General features: G+C 40.2%; 2 long non-coding RNA genes across 2 annotated transcripts; one reads left to right on the top strand and one right to left on the bottom strand.

Moving 5' to 3' along the window:
- The first annotated feature begins 2,267 nt into the window (after window positions 1–2,267).
- Window positions 2,268–4,213, top strand: LOC142388511 (uncharacterized). The gene is made up of 3 exons (XR_012770309.1): window positions 2,268–2,564; window positions 3,448–3,510; window positions 3,642–4,213. It is a non-coding gene; the product is annotated as an uncharacterized LOC142388511 (long non-coding RNA).
- An 846-nt stretch (window positions 4,214–5,059) lies between these two features.
- On the bottom strand, window positions 5,060–7,415 carry LOC142388512 (uncharacterized). The gene is made up of 3 exons (XR_012770310.1): window positions 6,811–7,415; window positions 5,863–5,925; window positions 5,060–5,723 (listed from the first exon to the last, which is right to left on the bottom strand). It is a non-coding gene; the product is annotated as an uncharacterized LOC142388512 (long non-coding RNA).
- Window positions 7,416–16,762: the final 9,347 nt, after the last annotated feature.

The raw sequence follows: 16,762 nt of genomic DNA, 5'->3' as shown, positions 1-16,762 counted from the left end.
CTGTCCTGAATTTCTAAAGGTCCAGGTGGTGAAATTTAGTAGCTTAAGTGAACAGGCCTGTTTTAGATGCAGTGTTTGGTTTGTCCCTCCAGGTTACTATAGTGACTGGGCAGAGGAGTGAGAAGGATGATGATATGGGATGATATTGATATTGATCATTGTATAAAAAAAAATAAAGCACAGCAATTCTTATTTTTTATGCGAGTCTTCTCTGAAGTATTAACATAAAGATGCCCAGCATCTTTGGAGAAAAAAACTTCCGTTGAAGAGGGAGAAACCCTCAACAGAACCCGACTCAAGCAAGGTGGCCATCTGCCTCGACTGGTTAGGGAAAAGAGACAAGACATGGTTGTGAATGCTATATTAGGTCTCTGCCAATAGTTTGCCTGAAGGTCTTTCACATTGGAACTTTGATGCTAACTTGTTTTTAAAAAGTAGGGAAGAGGAAAATCCTCATACTCGGCAGTAACTGAACTAACTTTAGACAAATAGCACCCAAAGTTTGGACGTTCATCAGTAAACAAAAAACTCAAATTGAATTGAGTGAAGTGAATACCATATTTTATTTATCCTGAAAAGGAAATCATATTGAGAATCCAAAATTATGTTATCATCTTGCCAAAAAATACTTTGCAGTCTATGACTGGATGATGGTTTTCAACCAGCAGCTGGTTTATCTTCCTGATGATGCTCTCCCAGGCCTTTTGCTGCAGGCATGTTATTCTCCTGGTTGTCTTGGGAGCTCTACATTTGGTCTAATCTTACAGGGTAATTTCAGTTAAATTTAAATTCAGTTCATTTATATAGCGCCAAATCACAACATTACCATCTCAATGCACTTCAAAGATACAATCCAACTGAAGCCAATTAGATCTAATCCAATCAAATTAATTAAATTTCAAATTCATACAGAGCCAATTAAAAAAATTGCCTAGCCATGGAAAGCAACAGATTGTACCGAAACTTCTCTGCGATCCAATCTCCCATACTGAGCGTGACTGTGGAAAGATAAAACTCCCTTTTAACAGGAAGAAACCTCTGGCAGAACCAGACTCAGGAAGAGGAGCACATCTACCTCGACTGGCAGGGGGTTGAGAGGACAGGAAGGAGGGAACAAAAAGCTCCATAACACCAGACCAGGGACACCTGCTCAGAAAGAAAAACACTAGTTAATGACAACAATAAGGTTATGTGTAGGCAACATGAAGAGTAAACGAGAGCAGAGTGAGGAGAGGTGTATCATGAGGAGTCCCCCAGCTGTCTGGGCCTACAGCAGCTTAACTATGGGAGGTTTCAGGATCACCTGAGCCACCCAAAACTATAAGCTTTGTAAAAAAAAAAAGGGAAGGTTTTAAGCCTAATCTTAAAAGGTAGAGAGGGTGTCTGCTTCCTGGATCTGTACTAGCAGCTGGTTTCACAAGAGAGGGGCCTGATAACTCTGCCTCCCATTCTACCTTTAGAAACTCTAGGAACCACAAGTAAACCTGCAGTCTGAGAGCAAAGGGCTCTGTTAGGAAAATATTGCACTATGAGAGCTTTAGGATATGATAGAGCTTGGTTATTAAGAGCTTTATATGAGGAGAATCATTTTAATTTCTATTCTGAATTTAACAGGGAGCCATTGAAGAGAAGCTAAAACTGGAGAAATGTGATCTCTCCTGTTAGTTTTTCATCAGAACTCTGGCTGCAGAATTTTGGATCAGCTGGAGGCTGGAGTTTTTTGGAAAGCCCAATAATAAAGAATTACAGTATGGAAGCAAATCGTAATCAAAATTCAAATTCAAATGCATTATCAGAAATGCTTTTTCATTTTAAGAATGTGGCTGCATTATTTGACTCATAAATATAATTACTAATCAAACATCCTATTTGCATTTCAATTATCTTCTTCAAGACTGCTCATTCTTTCATTTAATTCAAATGAAAAGGACAAAGACATTTGAAATTTAATTTTCAAAATATGCCTCAGCAAATAGATACCAAAATTCAATTTGAAATGTAAAAGTTGAAAATTCAAATGCATTATCAGAAATGCTTTTGCATTTTAAGAATGTGGCTGCATTATTTGACTCATAAATAAAATTACTAATCAATCATCCTATTGCATTTCAATTTTCTTCTTCAAGACTGCACATTCTATGCCATAATCAAAAAGAAAACTAAGCGGACATTGCTTTTTCGTTTTAGTGGTCTGCATGCAAAATACTGCCCACAATTCGATAATGAAAAAGCAATCTGAGCGGCGCAGGAGAGTGACGTCACGCCTGCTGACCGTGCTACCCATCATGTAGGCTACGGTAGGGGGCGGTGTGCATATTTGCTGTACAGTTTACCTGCCCAGGTGGAGTCAAACAATATATCCGATTCTGATGCCGGTGACCGGGTTGAACGGGTCACAGAGAGCTTGGCTGCATACTCTGCCGTCACAGATTCAGAGGTTAGTGCAGCAAGGGCTAGCGCGTCGCGGCTACGACCGGTCGGGCCGCGGCCATCGCTGAGGGAGCAGCCATTAATGAGGCTGAGACAGACTTTGCGAACAGGAGTCGGGGGATTACCTTTCACAGGTAGGATTCAACATTATTATTGGTTGCATTTTGTCAATAGAATATTATTATACTGTATTTGTGTCTGCCGGCGAAATCGTAGCCAGCAAACGTTAAACTAGGATATGTTTATAGCCGGTGTTATGCCGAGAAGTGCACCCCCTGCTGGTCGTACTTTAAGGAGAGTCTGTGATGGAATGATATGATAAAACTACATCATAATTTGTTTACCTAATTGAATTAACGGATGCAAATCTCAACAAGTCCAAATTTGTATATAAATTAAAATAACCAAATTTCATAGTTTCAGGTTCATTTTTATATCATTTCATCTGGGCTATAATGAGTTGAGATTGTTAATAGAAAATGTATCCAACCGTCTTTCGTGTTGACTACAATAGTATTAGTCACGGCCCTTACTTTTGAATATATGTCCAATAATATAAAAATAGTTAGGAATAGGAATACTCTAAACTCTACAATTGTCGGATTATCATAATTGTACACGTATTATTAATTTACATGAAGAGATGTGAAAAAAGATGCACGAATGAAACACCATTGTCAGCTCAATATTATTTTTTTTGGATAAATGTAATAATCCACACCTGAAACGGTTTACGCGCGCTCCGTGGATGGGAATGCACTTCTCGGCATAACACCTCTGTTCACACGGCTATTAGGCCAACGGAAACTTCATAAATCATATATTCCATAACACAGGCTTAGATTACAACTAACACAAGAATGCTACTTTTGAAATAATGCAAATATTACTGTTATTACATTGACCATCACATTTTACTCAGGTTTATTAATGACGTTTATTATGCCTGTATTATTCACATGTAATTCTTTCATCCTAACAAAAGTATTTACCTCATGTCTCATACCCACCCCTCAGATTGTCCGACCGAGAGTTGGTGTTATTCCCTCCATCTTCGGCTTACAGGTTCACCTAATAAGAGTAGGTGTATCATCATAAGGCTATTAGCATTCATAAATTGAAATATTATCAATAACAGGGTGGTGTGAAATACTTATCCCTCTGTGTGTGTGTATTTTTATATATTTTAATATTATGCTTCTTCCTTTTAGCCAGAAAAGGCCAGGACTACATGTTCTTCCAGAAAAGCTGAAGAGAGCCTGTCTGTGACCACTCAGGATGACCCAGAAGCTTCAACCTCAAACTCACTAACTCAGCCTAATGATTTGAGTATTTCTTTTTTAAACATCATACCAAAATTACTGTTCTAAATATGTTAAATAGCTACTTCTCAATATTTATACTGGTGGATGTTGTGGACAATGCTTTGTACTACATCGCATGGTTTGTAGTCCACCAGATTCTGCAAAAGCTGTCCTGTGGTGTGTGCCATGCAAGCTTGGTCAGAGATGCTGTACCTTCATCATTTCATGATAGCTACCACTTTCTAGCCCTGAAAAACAACGGTGTACCAGTGATTCCATCATGTGGCACAGTGAAGGTGCTGAGAGCTGCAGAGTGGGTGATTCGCCAAGCTTCAGCAAAGTTGTAAAGACGACGACAGTCACGTACATCATCCGGGAGGAGAACAGAGGATGTTTTTCAACTTGGGGAACACATTGAGGAGACAAAGTTTGGCATCAACAACCATTATTCCAACTTGTTGTCATTGTTTGTGTCTGTGTTTCTGAAAATAAGGCCCCACCACATTGGCAAACTGACCTCTCTTGACCTGCATAAAAGGGAGCATGAGACAAAAACAAGCTCTGCAAAACACTCCTCTTTCAGGGTGTTAGACCCGATTCTTTATATTGGAAGCCCAAGAACCAGTTGGAGCAGTCTTAAGTTAAACAAAGTATTTATTAGAGGTCACAGGTCAAGTATCAGCGCTGGACTTGGAGAGACAGAGTTCTCGCATGAAATCCGTCCGACCAAGTCCCGAGATCTGGAAACATTTCATATTTATGTTCACCCTTATCTCAGAGGTTGTACCTACATTTGACGACGCATCATTGAATATTTACTCATGCTGTGAGCAGGCCATCCACCGTCTTCATCATGTTCTTTGGATGTGATAAGCGATGTGTGTGTGTGCGTGTTGTTTCAGGCGTGCATCTACTGCACCAGACCTATCTGTCCTAAGAGCCGCTTTATCTGACCCAGTTATTTTATCCCGCTACGTCATCTTAAAGTGTTGGACATACATTTGCGTTGTATGAGCAGAGTGTAACGTACAAACTAGGAACATAGATTATCTAGAGAACTACAGAATATGAATACATAAAGTCTAAGAATAAAGCCTATTTATAACAAGGGCTTTTAGCTCATTTTGTTTTGCTTTAGGTTGATACCATTCAAAATATTAAAACTTGTGTATATACAACTACCTTCTTGTACAGTGTTTTTTATATTCTTTATATTTTATTATAGTATTTCTATATTTCTAGACTAACTCAGAGAGATCCCTGAACAAGTAGTGCATGTGTCTTGACTGCGGTTCATGCACAATTGGCAATTTAAAAAACCTTGAACCTTGATGCTATGGTCATAACAAAGTTATGCTGTGAAGCCAAAAAAGCAAAAATCAAAGATATTTTCTTACATTGTTTTGGCCTTGTGAAATACTTTATTACAGATTTGATAAAGATGTTACATAAAAATCATAACAGCTGTATAGTGTCTTTATTCCTCTTCAATGATACAAAGTACGTACTTGTAGTACGTGATTGGAAAATTCGTTTGGTCAACAGCTTGAATGATCTTCAAGCAGTGTGTATACATACGTACTCATTCATTCGTAGGGCACCATAGGCAATCGTCAAATAAATACACATACAAAACAAACATCCTCTACCTTACACTAGAAATATATATATACACATACATATGTATATAACAAAGCTGGATTCTCATTCCATCCGTTCCAAAGTACAAAATTACGACAAGGCTCGAGCTGCCAAAACAGCGGCAGCTGACAACGGGCATCGGTGTCTTATAAATATAGCCTACTGACCAGTCTATCACACACTGTCATTCTGCTGTTAATGTACGGTACCTGTAGGTGGTGTTCTGGCCCTAGTGTGAGTCCCCCCCCCCCACCAGAAAATGTGCGAGCCCTTGCTGTCATCCTGAGTGGTCACAGACAGGCTCTCTTCAGCTTTTCTGGAAGAACATGTAGTCCTGCCCTTTTCTGGCTAAAATGAAGAAGCATAATATTAAAATATATAAAAATACACACACACACACACACACAGGGATAAGTATTTCACCCCGCCCTGTTATTGATAATATTTCAATTTATGAATGCTAATAGCCTTATGATGATACACCTACTCTTATTAGGTGAACCTGTAAGCCCAAGATGGAGGGAATAACACCAACTCTCGGTCGGACAATCTGAGGGGTGGGTATGAGACATGAGGTAAATACTTTTGTTAGGATGAAAGAATTACATGTGAATAATACAGGCATAATAAACATCATTAATAAACCTGAGTAAAATGTGATGGTCAATGTAATAACAGTAATATTTGCATTATTTCAAAAGTAGCATTCTTGTGTTAGTTGTAATCTAAGCCTGTGTTATGGAATATATGATTTATGAAGTCTCCGTTGGCCTAATAGCCGTGTGAACAGAGGTGTTCTGCCGAGAAGTGCATTCCCATCCACGGAGCCCGCGTAAACCGTTTCAGGTGTGGATTATTACATTTATCCAAAAAAAATAATATTGAGCTGACAATGGTGTTTCATTCGTGCATCTTTTTTTCACATCTCTTCATATAAATTAATAATACGTGTACAATTATGATAATCCGACAATTGTAGAGTTTAGAGGATTCCTATTCCTAACTATTTTTATATTATTGGACATATATTCAAAAGTAAGGGCCGTGACTAATACTTTTGTAGTCAACACGAAAGACTGTTGGATACATTTTCTATTAACAATCTCAACTCATTATAGCCCAGATGAAATGATATAAAAATGAACCTGAAACTATGAAATTTGGTTATTTTAATTTTATATACAAATTTGGACTGATTGAGATTTGCATCCGTTAATTCAATTAGGTAAACAAATTATGATGTAGTTTTATCATATCATTCCATCACAGACTCTCCTTAAAGTACGACCAGCAGGGGGGGCACTTCTCGGCATAACACCGGCTATAAACATATCCTAGTTTAACGTTTGCTGGCTACGATTTCGCCGGCAGACACAAATACAGTACAATAATATTCTATTGACAAAATGCAACCAATAATAATGTTGAATACTACCTGTGAAAGGTAATCCCCCGACTCCTGTTCGCAAAGTCTGTCTCAGCCTCATTAATGGCTGCTCCCTCAGCGATGGCCGCGGCCCGACCGGTCGTAGCCGCGACGCGCTAGCCCTTGCTGCACTAACCTCTGAATCTGTGACGGCAGAGTATGCAGCCAAGCTCTCTGTGACCCGTTCAACCCGGTCACCGGCATCAGAATCGGATATATTGTTTGACTCCACCTGGGCAGCTAAACTGTACAGCAAATGTGCACACCGCCCCCTACCGTAGCCTACATGATGGGTAGCACGGTCAGCAGGCGTGACGTCACTCTCCTGCGCCGCTCAGATTGCTTTTTCATTATCGAATTGTGGGCAGTATTTTGCATGCAGACCACTAAAACGAAAAAGCAATGTCCGCTTAGTTTTCTTTTTGATTATGGCATAGAATGTGCAGTCTTGAAGAAGAAAATTGAAATGCAATAGGATGATTGATTAGTAATTTTATTTATGAGTCAAATAATGCAGCCACATTCTTAAAATGCAAAAGCATTTCTGATAATGCATTTGAATTTTCAACTTTTACATTTCAAATTGAATTTTGGTATCTATTTGCTGAGGCATATTTTGAAAATTAAATTTCAAATGTCTTTGTCCTTTTCATTTGAATTAAATGAAAGAATGAGCAGTCTTGAAGAAGAAAATTGAAATGCAAATAGGATGTTTGATTAGTAATTATATTTATGAGTCAAATAATGCAGCCACATTCTTAAAATGAAAAAGCATTTCTGATAATGCATTTGAATTTGAATTTTGATTACGATTTGCTTCCATATTACAGTAGTCCAATCTTGAAGTAACAAATGCATGGACCACTTTTTCTGCATCACTCTGTTATAATTGGCTTTGTTCTTAGACATTAGGAATAAAATAAGACTCAGTACTTTTCCATATGACCTTAAGTGATGCAGGAGTAGACAGACAAAACAGTCAGGAAAGTCTGGGAAACCAAGGGCAGATTGATACACACACATTATTTGAATTCCTCAGAGACATTATTTGAGTTAGACAATTCATATCCAATCACATTTGATCAACAAGGGATCCACCTCGGGAAACTAGGAGACATATATACGAGGTGTAACCGGGGATACGGGGCTCGGTCTGACGGATTCTTGCGAGGTCTGTCAGACTGAGACCAGCGCTGAAATACTGCACTTGTTGCCATACCAATAAAGACTTCATTTTCACTTGAATTTACTCCGGTCCGTTCTTGAGCCTCCTACTAAAAGAACCCGATCTAACAACTCTGAAGCAGAATGCTCCTAATTTGGCAATATTACCAAAGTGAAAGAAGGCAGTCCTAGAAACCTGTTTTATGTGTGAGTCAAAGGATAGATCCTGGTCAAAAATAACTCCATGGTTCCTCAGTACAGCGATGTCCAAATCCGGTCCTCAAGGACTGCTGTCCTGCAGGTTTTAGATGTTTCCCTGCTTCAACACACCTGAATCAGATGAAATAGATCTTTCAAAAAATTAAGTTCGACACAAGCCTGCTGATACACTGACCCTTGCATGCCTTGTCTTGGCTCCTCTGTCCATCTGAAACTGTAAGTAGTGCTTTCAGAACCTTTTTCAGTTGAGCATCAGGTCGTGTGCAGGCATTAAGCCATTCTGTTCCTTTGCCTTATAGCAGGCTGTGTGTTGGCTGTGGCATTTGGGCGGGAGTGTTTTTGTGCAGCTTCACCTTCTGTGGTATGTCTCTTTTAAATTTGCATGCAGTTCTAATTTGTCTTGCCACTAATTGTAGCTTATTGGCTCTTTTAGTGGTAGGGACTTGGCTCACTTCTTCACCTTCCTCCCACGTATGTGCCCATACAGGGAACGTTATTTGTATTGTGGGCAAGTGTACCGTGGTTTGCTTGTATTCTCCCAGGCGTGTTGTGGCGCCGGTGGTCCCAGCTGCCGTTGTCTTGTCTCTGTGCATCTTTCTCTCTTGTTTTGGAGTGTCTCCACCCAAACTGTATCTGTGAGTGCTGTGCTGCAGGCTTGAAATGTGGGTTTAGGTGTTGTGTCCAGGCACTTCATACAACTTGGTCCACGTCTAAAGCCCTATTCGGACGGGACTAGTTTAATGGGGGGACCTGGGGTAAAGTAATAATAACCGGGAAATCTAGTCCCGTCCGAACACGCCATGTCAGTAAAGATAGCGGAGTATGTCGGTAAACTTTGCCAAGAATTCTACCTCCTGTGAAACGGTCCGGAGTATCTACCATAGGTAATACTAATCCCGTGCGAATGCGACCTTCGGTAATAAGTACGGAATATGTCGTCACATCCTTTTAAAGAGAGAAACAATTATGTGTGTCTGTTTGCAAACATGGAGGTTCTGGATGAAGCGCTGCTTGCAAGCACGCATGCTTCGACCTGGTCGGCGCCATGTCTGTTTACGGAAGTGAAATGAAGACGTGCATGGCATCCAGGATGTGACGGTTGTGCGTAACCAACAACTCCTCCCATGTTAGATGAATAGTACAGGGATTTCTTGTCCCGTCCGAATTGGTCATTTCTTCTCCCTGGCGTCGTCTGGTTAACCAACATTACCATACGTCCCCCCCCATTGAACTAGTCCCGTCCGAATAGGGCTTAACACCTAACCATATGCTATGAACAGGATCAGAGGAGCTTTACTTGGACTGCTCAGTACTGAAGGCCTGAATTGGTGTCCACTTGTATTTGGGTTTATTTGTTTAACTTTATTATTAGAATTTGTGTTGCACGTTTAGATGTTTTATTATCCATCCATCCATCCATCATCTTCCGCTGGTCCGGGGATCGGGTCGCGGGGGCAGCAGCTTGAGCAAAGAGACCCAGACGTCCCTGTCCCCGGCCACTTCCTCCAGCTCTTCCGGGGGGACCCCGAGGCGTTCCCAGGCCAGCCGAGAAACATAGTCTCTCCAACGTGTCCTGGGTCTTTCCCGGGGCCTCCTCCCAGTGGGACGGGCCCGGAACACCTCACCGGGGAGGCGTCCAGGAGGCATTCTCACTAGATGCCCGAGCCACCTCATCTGACTCCTCTCGATGCGGAGGAGCAGCGGTTCTACTCCGAGCCCCTCCCGGATGACCGAGCTTCTCACCCTATCTCTAAGGGAGAGCCCAGACACCCTGCGGAGGAAACTCATTTCGGCCGCTTGTATTCGCGATCTCGTTCTTTCGGTCACTACCCACAGCTCGTGACCATAGGTGAGGGTAGGAACATAGATTGACCGGTAAATCGAGAGCTTCGCCTTCTGGCTCAGCTCCTTCTTCACCACGACGGGCCGGTGCAGAGCCCGCAACACTGCAGACGCCGCACCGATCCGTCTGTCAATCTCCTGTTCCATTCGTCCCTCACTCGTGAACAAGACCCCGAGATACTTGAACTCCTCCACTTGGGGAAGGATCTCATTCCCGACCCGGAGAGGGCATTCCACCCTTTTCCGGCCGAGGACCATGGTCTCGGATTTGGAGGTGCTGATGCTGATGAGAATCAGCATGTTTTATTAATTTAACCCAATTCAAGACTCATGTGCTGTGTTGTCAGCTCAACTCAAAAAATTCTGACCAGATGCTCTTTGAATGACGGTCCTGCATAAAGTTTTGTAACCGCTTTTGCATTTTATTACAGGGAACGGCCATTTTTAACGAAGAGTTGGAGTAAAAGATTTTATGTAAATAAAGACTATATACGGGAATCGCGTCTGTTCGTGTGCTTCGGAACCAAGGTGCTTTATACTTTAATTTCTTTGGAGGGGTAGAAACATAACCTCCAGGTTACGTTGTTGGACAATCTTCACTTTTAAACGGTACCATTTGTAGCTTAAAGAAAACACAAATCCCCTTTGTCATAGCCCCCCTCCCGTCACACAAGGAAATGCCATTTAGAATAATTCTATAGCTAGATGGTTTCATCTTGAGGTGCTCAGCTCCAAAGACGACAACTTCAGAATTTAGAAGCAACAAAATGCAGTCATCCAGTTCTTTGTTTTTAAGACATGCTTGTAGTTTAACCAACTGACTGGTTTCATCTGGTTTATAGATAAATATAGCAGCATAGCAATGGAACTTTATGCCATGTTGTGTAATGTTACCTAATGGAAGCCTCTATGAAGTGAAAATAATCGATCCCTGCATGAGATGCTCTTGTATGTGAGGAAGATCTGTTGTTTACATGAATAAACTTAGATAAGTATGATTTAAACCAGCCTAATGACGTTCATTTAATCCCAATAACACGTCTCTGTAATAGAATGCTTGTCAAATGCAGCACCGAGATCCAACGGAACAAGCACAGATACTAGTCCACTATTGGAGGCCAAGAGGAGATTAAAACTTAATTTAAACTTAAATAAACTTAACTTTATTTAGCTGTCTTTTGACTGTATCGCCGGCCAGGGAAAACAAATTGATCCAAGATCGTTGGGTCTGAAGGGAAGCTGAAAAGGGTCAATTTGTTCTTGCAACAAAAAACTAAATTTCTTGGAGACGTCTCAGAAACAAAAGCGGTTTTGTTTTGCTCTGATAAGCAGGCCACTCTTTCCTCGTGGTGCAAGAACTTCTGCTTTTAAAATGGTCTCAGTGGATAACGTGCATGCTCTAGCTGAGGTGCACTCTCTCCACCATACAAGGAAATCTAGAGAACTATGATGTGATGGTGGCTATGTTGCTGAAAAAAGGTTTTGTGAATGAGAGTTTAAGACTACTGGATAAATGAATATAATAATAATTGCTAAAACAAGCCACTCGGAACACCGGTTGAAAAATTTAGTCTTTTGTTGTTTTTTATCATTAGCTGAAAATCACAAATGTTCATTGATTTACGCTGCTTAAAAAAAAAAAAGAACTTTTTATTTAAAGTAGGTCTCTCTGTGACTTTGATCAGGACTGAAATAGCTTAGTAACCTTTTGATGGATTGCAAAGAATTTTTGGTTTAGATGTTCCATCAGATTAATTAATGCAGAGTTGCAGCAAAGAGACAGACAAAACAAATTGTGTGCACATAGTGTGCTTTGGATGTTTTTGACATGCAAAAATTGGTTTACGTGACTGATTATCAAGCCCTCGCATTCCCCTCCAGACCTGACTCACAATTGCCCACCTATGTTTTTATTTTTCATTTCACACAAAGTATATCAACATTGAATATCTTGATGTCTGACCATCAAATTGGAAATAATCCAGTTTTCGTTGCAGAAATTCTGTCACCACTTTATCATAGATTTCCAGTCAAACACATTTCTCTTGCCTAATGTTAAATTGTTCTATAACCGACACCATTTATGTGGGTTATTCCGCATGTTTAAATGCCACACATCTGATCTCTCCAGTAATAGCAGGATTAATCAAATGCAGCGGATTACTTGCAGGTCTGATGTGACCCAGGTCTTGTTGACGGTCTTTACTGCTGCCGGGTCTGATGGCAGTTGACCTTTTCACATATCGCGTCTATTAAACCCTTCTTTGCAAGTCATTTCAGGACATTTAGAGGGTTTTAACGGTTTTAACTGTGCTAGTGCTGCTGGGTGCCAGCTGATCCCTCTACAGCAGCATGAGGCTGCACCAGCAGAGGTGCGTAGGAAGGGTGAATGTTTATATGTGTGTTGTGAGAATTTAATGGGGGTCATGTCCTCACCTTATTGTGTCTGACCGGGGCTTTTCTGGCGTCTGTGGTGATGCAGGGTCACCATAGTGATGTCATTTTGATGCTACAACAAATGAGAGGGTTGCCTCTTTAGGTTTTTTCCAACTGGCTTTTGCATTTTGACTTCCTCCTGGGAAGAAAACCAGGCAACTGTTAAAAATATTTAAGCTGATGATGAAATAAAAATTAAAAAAAGCTAATCTAAATGAGAATAGCTCTGGCCAAGCCACTGCATTGCTATGATAAACAATCAATGGCCTTTGCATCGGTGTGTTAACAATTTTGCTGGCACGCACTTAGGAAGCACCTGCATTAAGGAGCATTTTCCAACCACTTACTTTGGCAGACAACCCCTATATTGATTGATTGTTGATGCCCTTTCAGCCATTAAAAAAAAAAAAAATCTTGTTCTACCATTCCCTCTGCCTTTCCGTCATGCTTTTGGGCCTTTAGTTTTCCTATGAAGATGATTCTCAAATGTTAGTTACTGATACAATTTCTGGGACATGATTTTCTCTCCTTTTTTTTTTTTTTTTTTTTGCCCTCACTGACATGGAATTACATCATCCTTCCTCAGGTGAGGTTGGACAGAAGGCTTGCAGTTCACTGCTAGATGATGATGCAAAACTTGACAGGTTCCCTGCAGTGCGTCAGTGTATCTGTTGTGTTTTTTTTAGCATCCCACTGAGCAACAATATGCGTTCAGCACAATGCATCACACTTTCAAGTTACTTCCTTAATACTAATAATTTATTCATTTGTGTTCATGGACATACTTTCTGCTGTGATATTTAAAACAAAGATATTGTGGAAAAAAAAAAAAAACATTTGGTGGTCTGGCACACTGTGAAGCTGAATAATAGAATTCAGCTCCTTCCCCAACCGCTCATATTTTAAACCATATAAGTCTTTGAAATGTATTGACCATGATTAAGACGTGCGCCTGAGATGCATTACTACAAAATTCATGCTGGATTTAAAAGAAAAAACTGAATTTTTGTCTCTCCCAGCATGAATACAGTCTCTGCTTTGTGACTATTTCACATAAAATTGGTCGCTTACAGCAAAAACGTTTAAAACGTTTTTATTTCATGTTTCATACTTTAAGTCTTCCAGAAAACATCTCAGATTATAGAAGGCACATGAAGCCTTATGTCTTACTGAGTGAAATCAAAGTTGCAAACACAAATGACAGTGTGTTGAATTTCGAAGATGGCTTTTCAAATCAGTTTCTCATTAACTTTGTCGAGGATCCTTTGTCAAGAATTCAAGCATGTTATTTTGTCACCTTGAGGTGGAATGAGGCAAAGAAATATCATGTTAGATGGAACTAAATATATTGCTATACAAGAGCTGAATTGAGACAATGGAGTTTGGTGATTAGACTCATCACTACTGCATCATTTCAGTGGAGCGGTGAGATGGATGAAGGAAAGGATTAGCAATGGACCCATCATCTGGGTTGAGATCTGTGGTGGTTGAGCGGAGATTGGAGATGGCAAATACATCTGATGAGGCCCCTCTGCAATTCTAAAACATAGCATGGACATCCATGGCTTCCTGGGGCACTGAATCCTTAATGTTTATAAATGATAAGATGGAAGCAGTTGGATGAATTCTGAAGTCCATCAATCCATCTATTTTCTATAACCGCTTAAACCAATTCAGGGTCGCGAGGTCATCTCAGCCAGACGGGGACAAACGAGACACACAACCATGCACGCTCACTCCTAGGGACAATTCATAGTCACCATTTAACCTAACATGCATTCTTTTAGAGGAATGCTGGAGTAGCCAGAGAGAACACACGCATACATGGGGAGAACATGCAAACTCCTCACAGAATGGCCCAGCCTTTCAAACCTGGAACTACCACATTGCTAACCACCACACCACCATGCAGCCCTGAATTCTGAAGTGTTAAAGAATATGTCTGCTAAAATTCCACCTCATGCAACTAATTGGACAATGAATCACAAATGGACTATGACCCAAAGGTAAATTGCAAAAATAAATCCATCCATCCATCCATTTTCTATACCCGCTTAATCCAACTTTGGGTCACGAGGGGGCTGTAGCCTGTCCCAGCTGTCATTGGGCAAGAGGCAGTGTGGGTCGCCAGTCCGTCACAGGGCCACACCAAGACAAACGAGACCCACAGCCAGCCACATTCACACTCACTGCAAGAGTCAATTTAGAGTCAGGTCACCAATACACCTGACATGCATGTTTTTGGGTGGTGGGAGGAAGCTGGAGTAGGAGAACATGTGCTAACCACCACACCACTGTGCAGCCCCAAAATAAAAAATATATATAAATTATATATATATATTTTACTATTATTTAGTTCATGTTGAAAAAGTGACAATTATTTAGCTAAATAAATTTTATTAAGAAGGTGACAGTCTGAAATGGAGCAAATTGAGCTGAATTTCACTGGCTGAAAACTGAAGGCAGATGGAGGAATCCCACTCTGCTAAAGCTCACTGATTACATGCGATTTGACATGATTTAAAAAAAAAAACAATCATTATCCAAATACAAATAATGGTGCCTGGTGCTGTTTTGATGCAATTTTATTTCCAATCTTTCTATCTGCCAGTGATCCAGTCCCTTCTTTGAATTCATCCTTTGGTCCTCAAACTCTTCTTTAATGCAGTGCTTTATAGAATAATTCTGTTTAAGGCAGTGTAACACTTCATTTAGCAACTGTGTAATGATTATTTCATGGAGTCTATGTTTTTTATAATACATCACTTCACAGTGGTGCCCACCAATCACTCAAAAAGAGCATTTACATACACTTAAGTAATTGGATTACGTTTGAGACATGAAGATTTACAAACATCATGGAAAACTAGCCATCTTAACTAATGTAAAGGCTTACAGAAACCAGATTGCTCTGTAAGATTTTTCCAGGAGAAAGCTTAATGTTTGGACATGAATTATCATAATTTGGTTTCTTACAGGTTTTTAAAAGAAATTCTAATTGTGATTGCATGAGGTGGAAATAAGAGTGCAATGAGGCATCATTGTGTTTTATTTCCTAAAAGTCAAGATAACTGATCTTAACAAAATGCCTCTGCTAATTCAAGTTAATGTGCAATGTGAAAATCAATCGATTCTCTCCTGACACAAACACTCATCTTGATTTTGAAAATGAAACTTAAGTGTGAGTTTATTTATAAATATCAGATAATGATTAGAAATTAGGTATAAATCAAGCTGTGTTTAGTGAACTTAAGAAACATCAACACAATTGTCCTCGAAGAGCTTCTAAAAAGCAAACACCTCAAGCTTGAGAGAAAGGAGAAAGTGCCTTTCACCTTCAAGAATGGCAGGCGTGACAAGAAGCGATCAATACAAGACAAACAGCGTTGGGGCCGGGTCCTCAGATCACCGTCTTTTTGACAAATGAGCCCAGCTTTGTGATACACAGACAGTGGGGAAAAAAAAAAAAAAAAAGTTCTACCTTCTGCCTTGAACACCACAATTTTAGAAGCGAGTGACATTCCTCGAAATGAACGAAGACAATAACAAAAGATAAATGTGTTCCTGCACAGACGAGATAGCATGGCATGCTCACAATAATTAATGTAACTCCAGACTGAAATGGCAATGCAGTGGGGAAGTGTTTTATTTAAGACACAAGAAAAAATATTACACACACACAGAAAAAAATAATCGAGAGTTCTTAACATGCAAGTTTGTTCTTTGATTCCTTGAAGGACCATACAGCATGTTGACCCCTGTCCTTTAAGCCCTCTTTAAAAGGCAAATGAAAAATAAACCATTAACACCTATTCAGGCACACTATATTCCAATAAACTGCCTGTTTTTTCCATCCAAACCTGTTTGTTCGTTTTGCAGCCATCTTCAGTATATCCGCTCACAGAGAACATCTGATCTGCCCGTCACTCAGCTGCACACTCAAGAGGACAGCACAGTCAGGTGATTAACTCAGAACAAACTGCATTACTTGATAACTAAACAACGTGCTGACAGGCATTGCTTAGGTCCAGATGCTGGAGACACAGACATACATCTTATCTCATCATCAACCAGTCCCTGGGCTTGTCCATGATAAAATTAGTACAGGGACATTGAGTTTAATGTGTTGATAGGCTTATTTGTCACTGTAATGAGTTTGGAAGCAGGAAATTTGTGAACCAGTTGTGTTGCCTGCAAGCTCCCTTGTCAACACTTGTGCGTTTTCATTTCTCTCTCGGGTGTCTTTGCAGGTTTTGGAGATGCATGTGGCTGACAGCTGTTGTTTAAATCATTCATATCT

The sequence above is a fragment of the Odontesthes bonariensis genome, chromosome 9 (assembly GCF_027942865.1).
Source record: "Odontesthes bonariensis isolate fOdoBon6 chromosome 9, fOdoBon6.hap1, whole genome shotgun sequence".
Taxonomy (NCBI): domain Eukaryota; kingdom Metazoa; phylum Chordata; class Actinopteri; order Atheriniformes; family Atherinopsidae; genus Odontesthes; species Odontesthes bonariensis.
The sequence above is the reverse complement of the archived record's forward strand: the minus strand, read 5'-3'. Positions and strand labels throughout refer to the sequence as shown.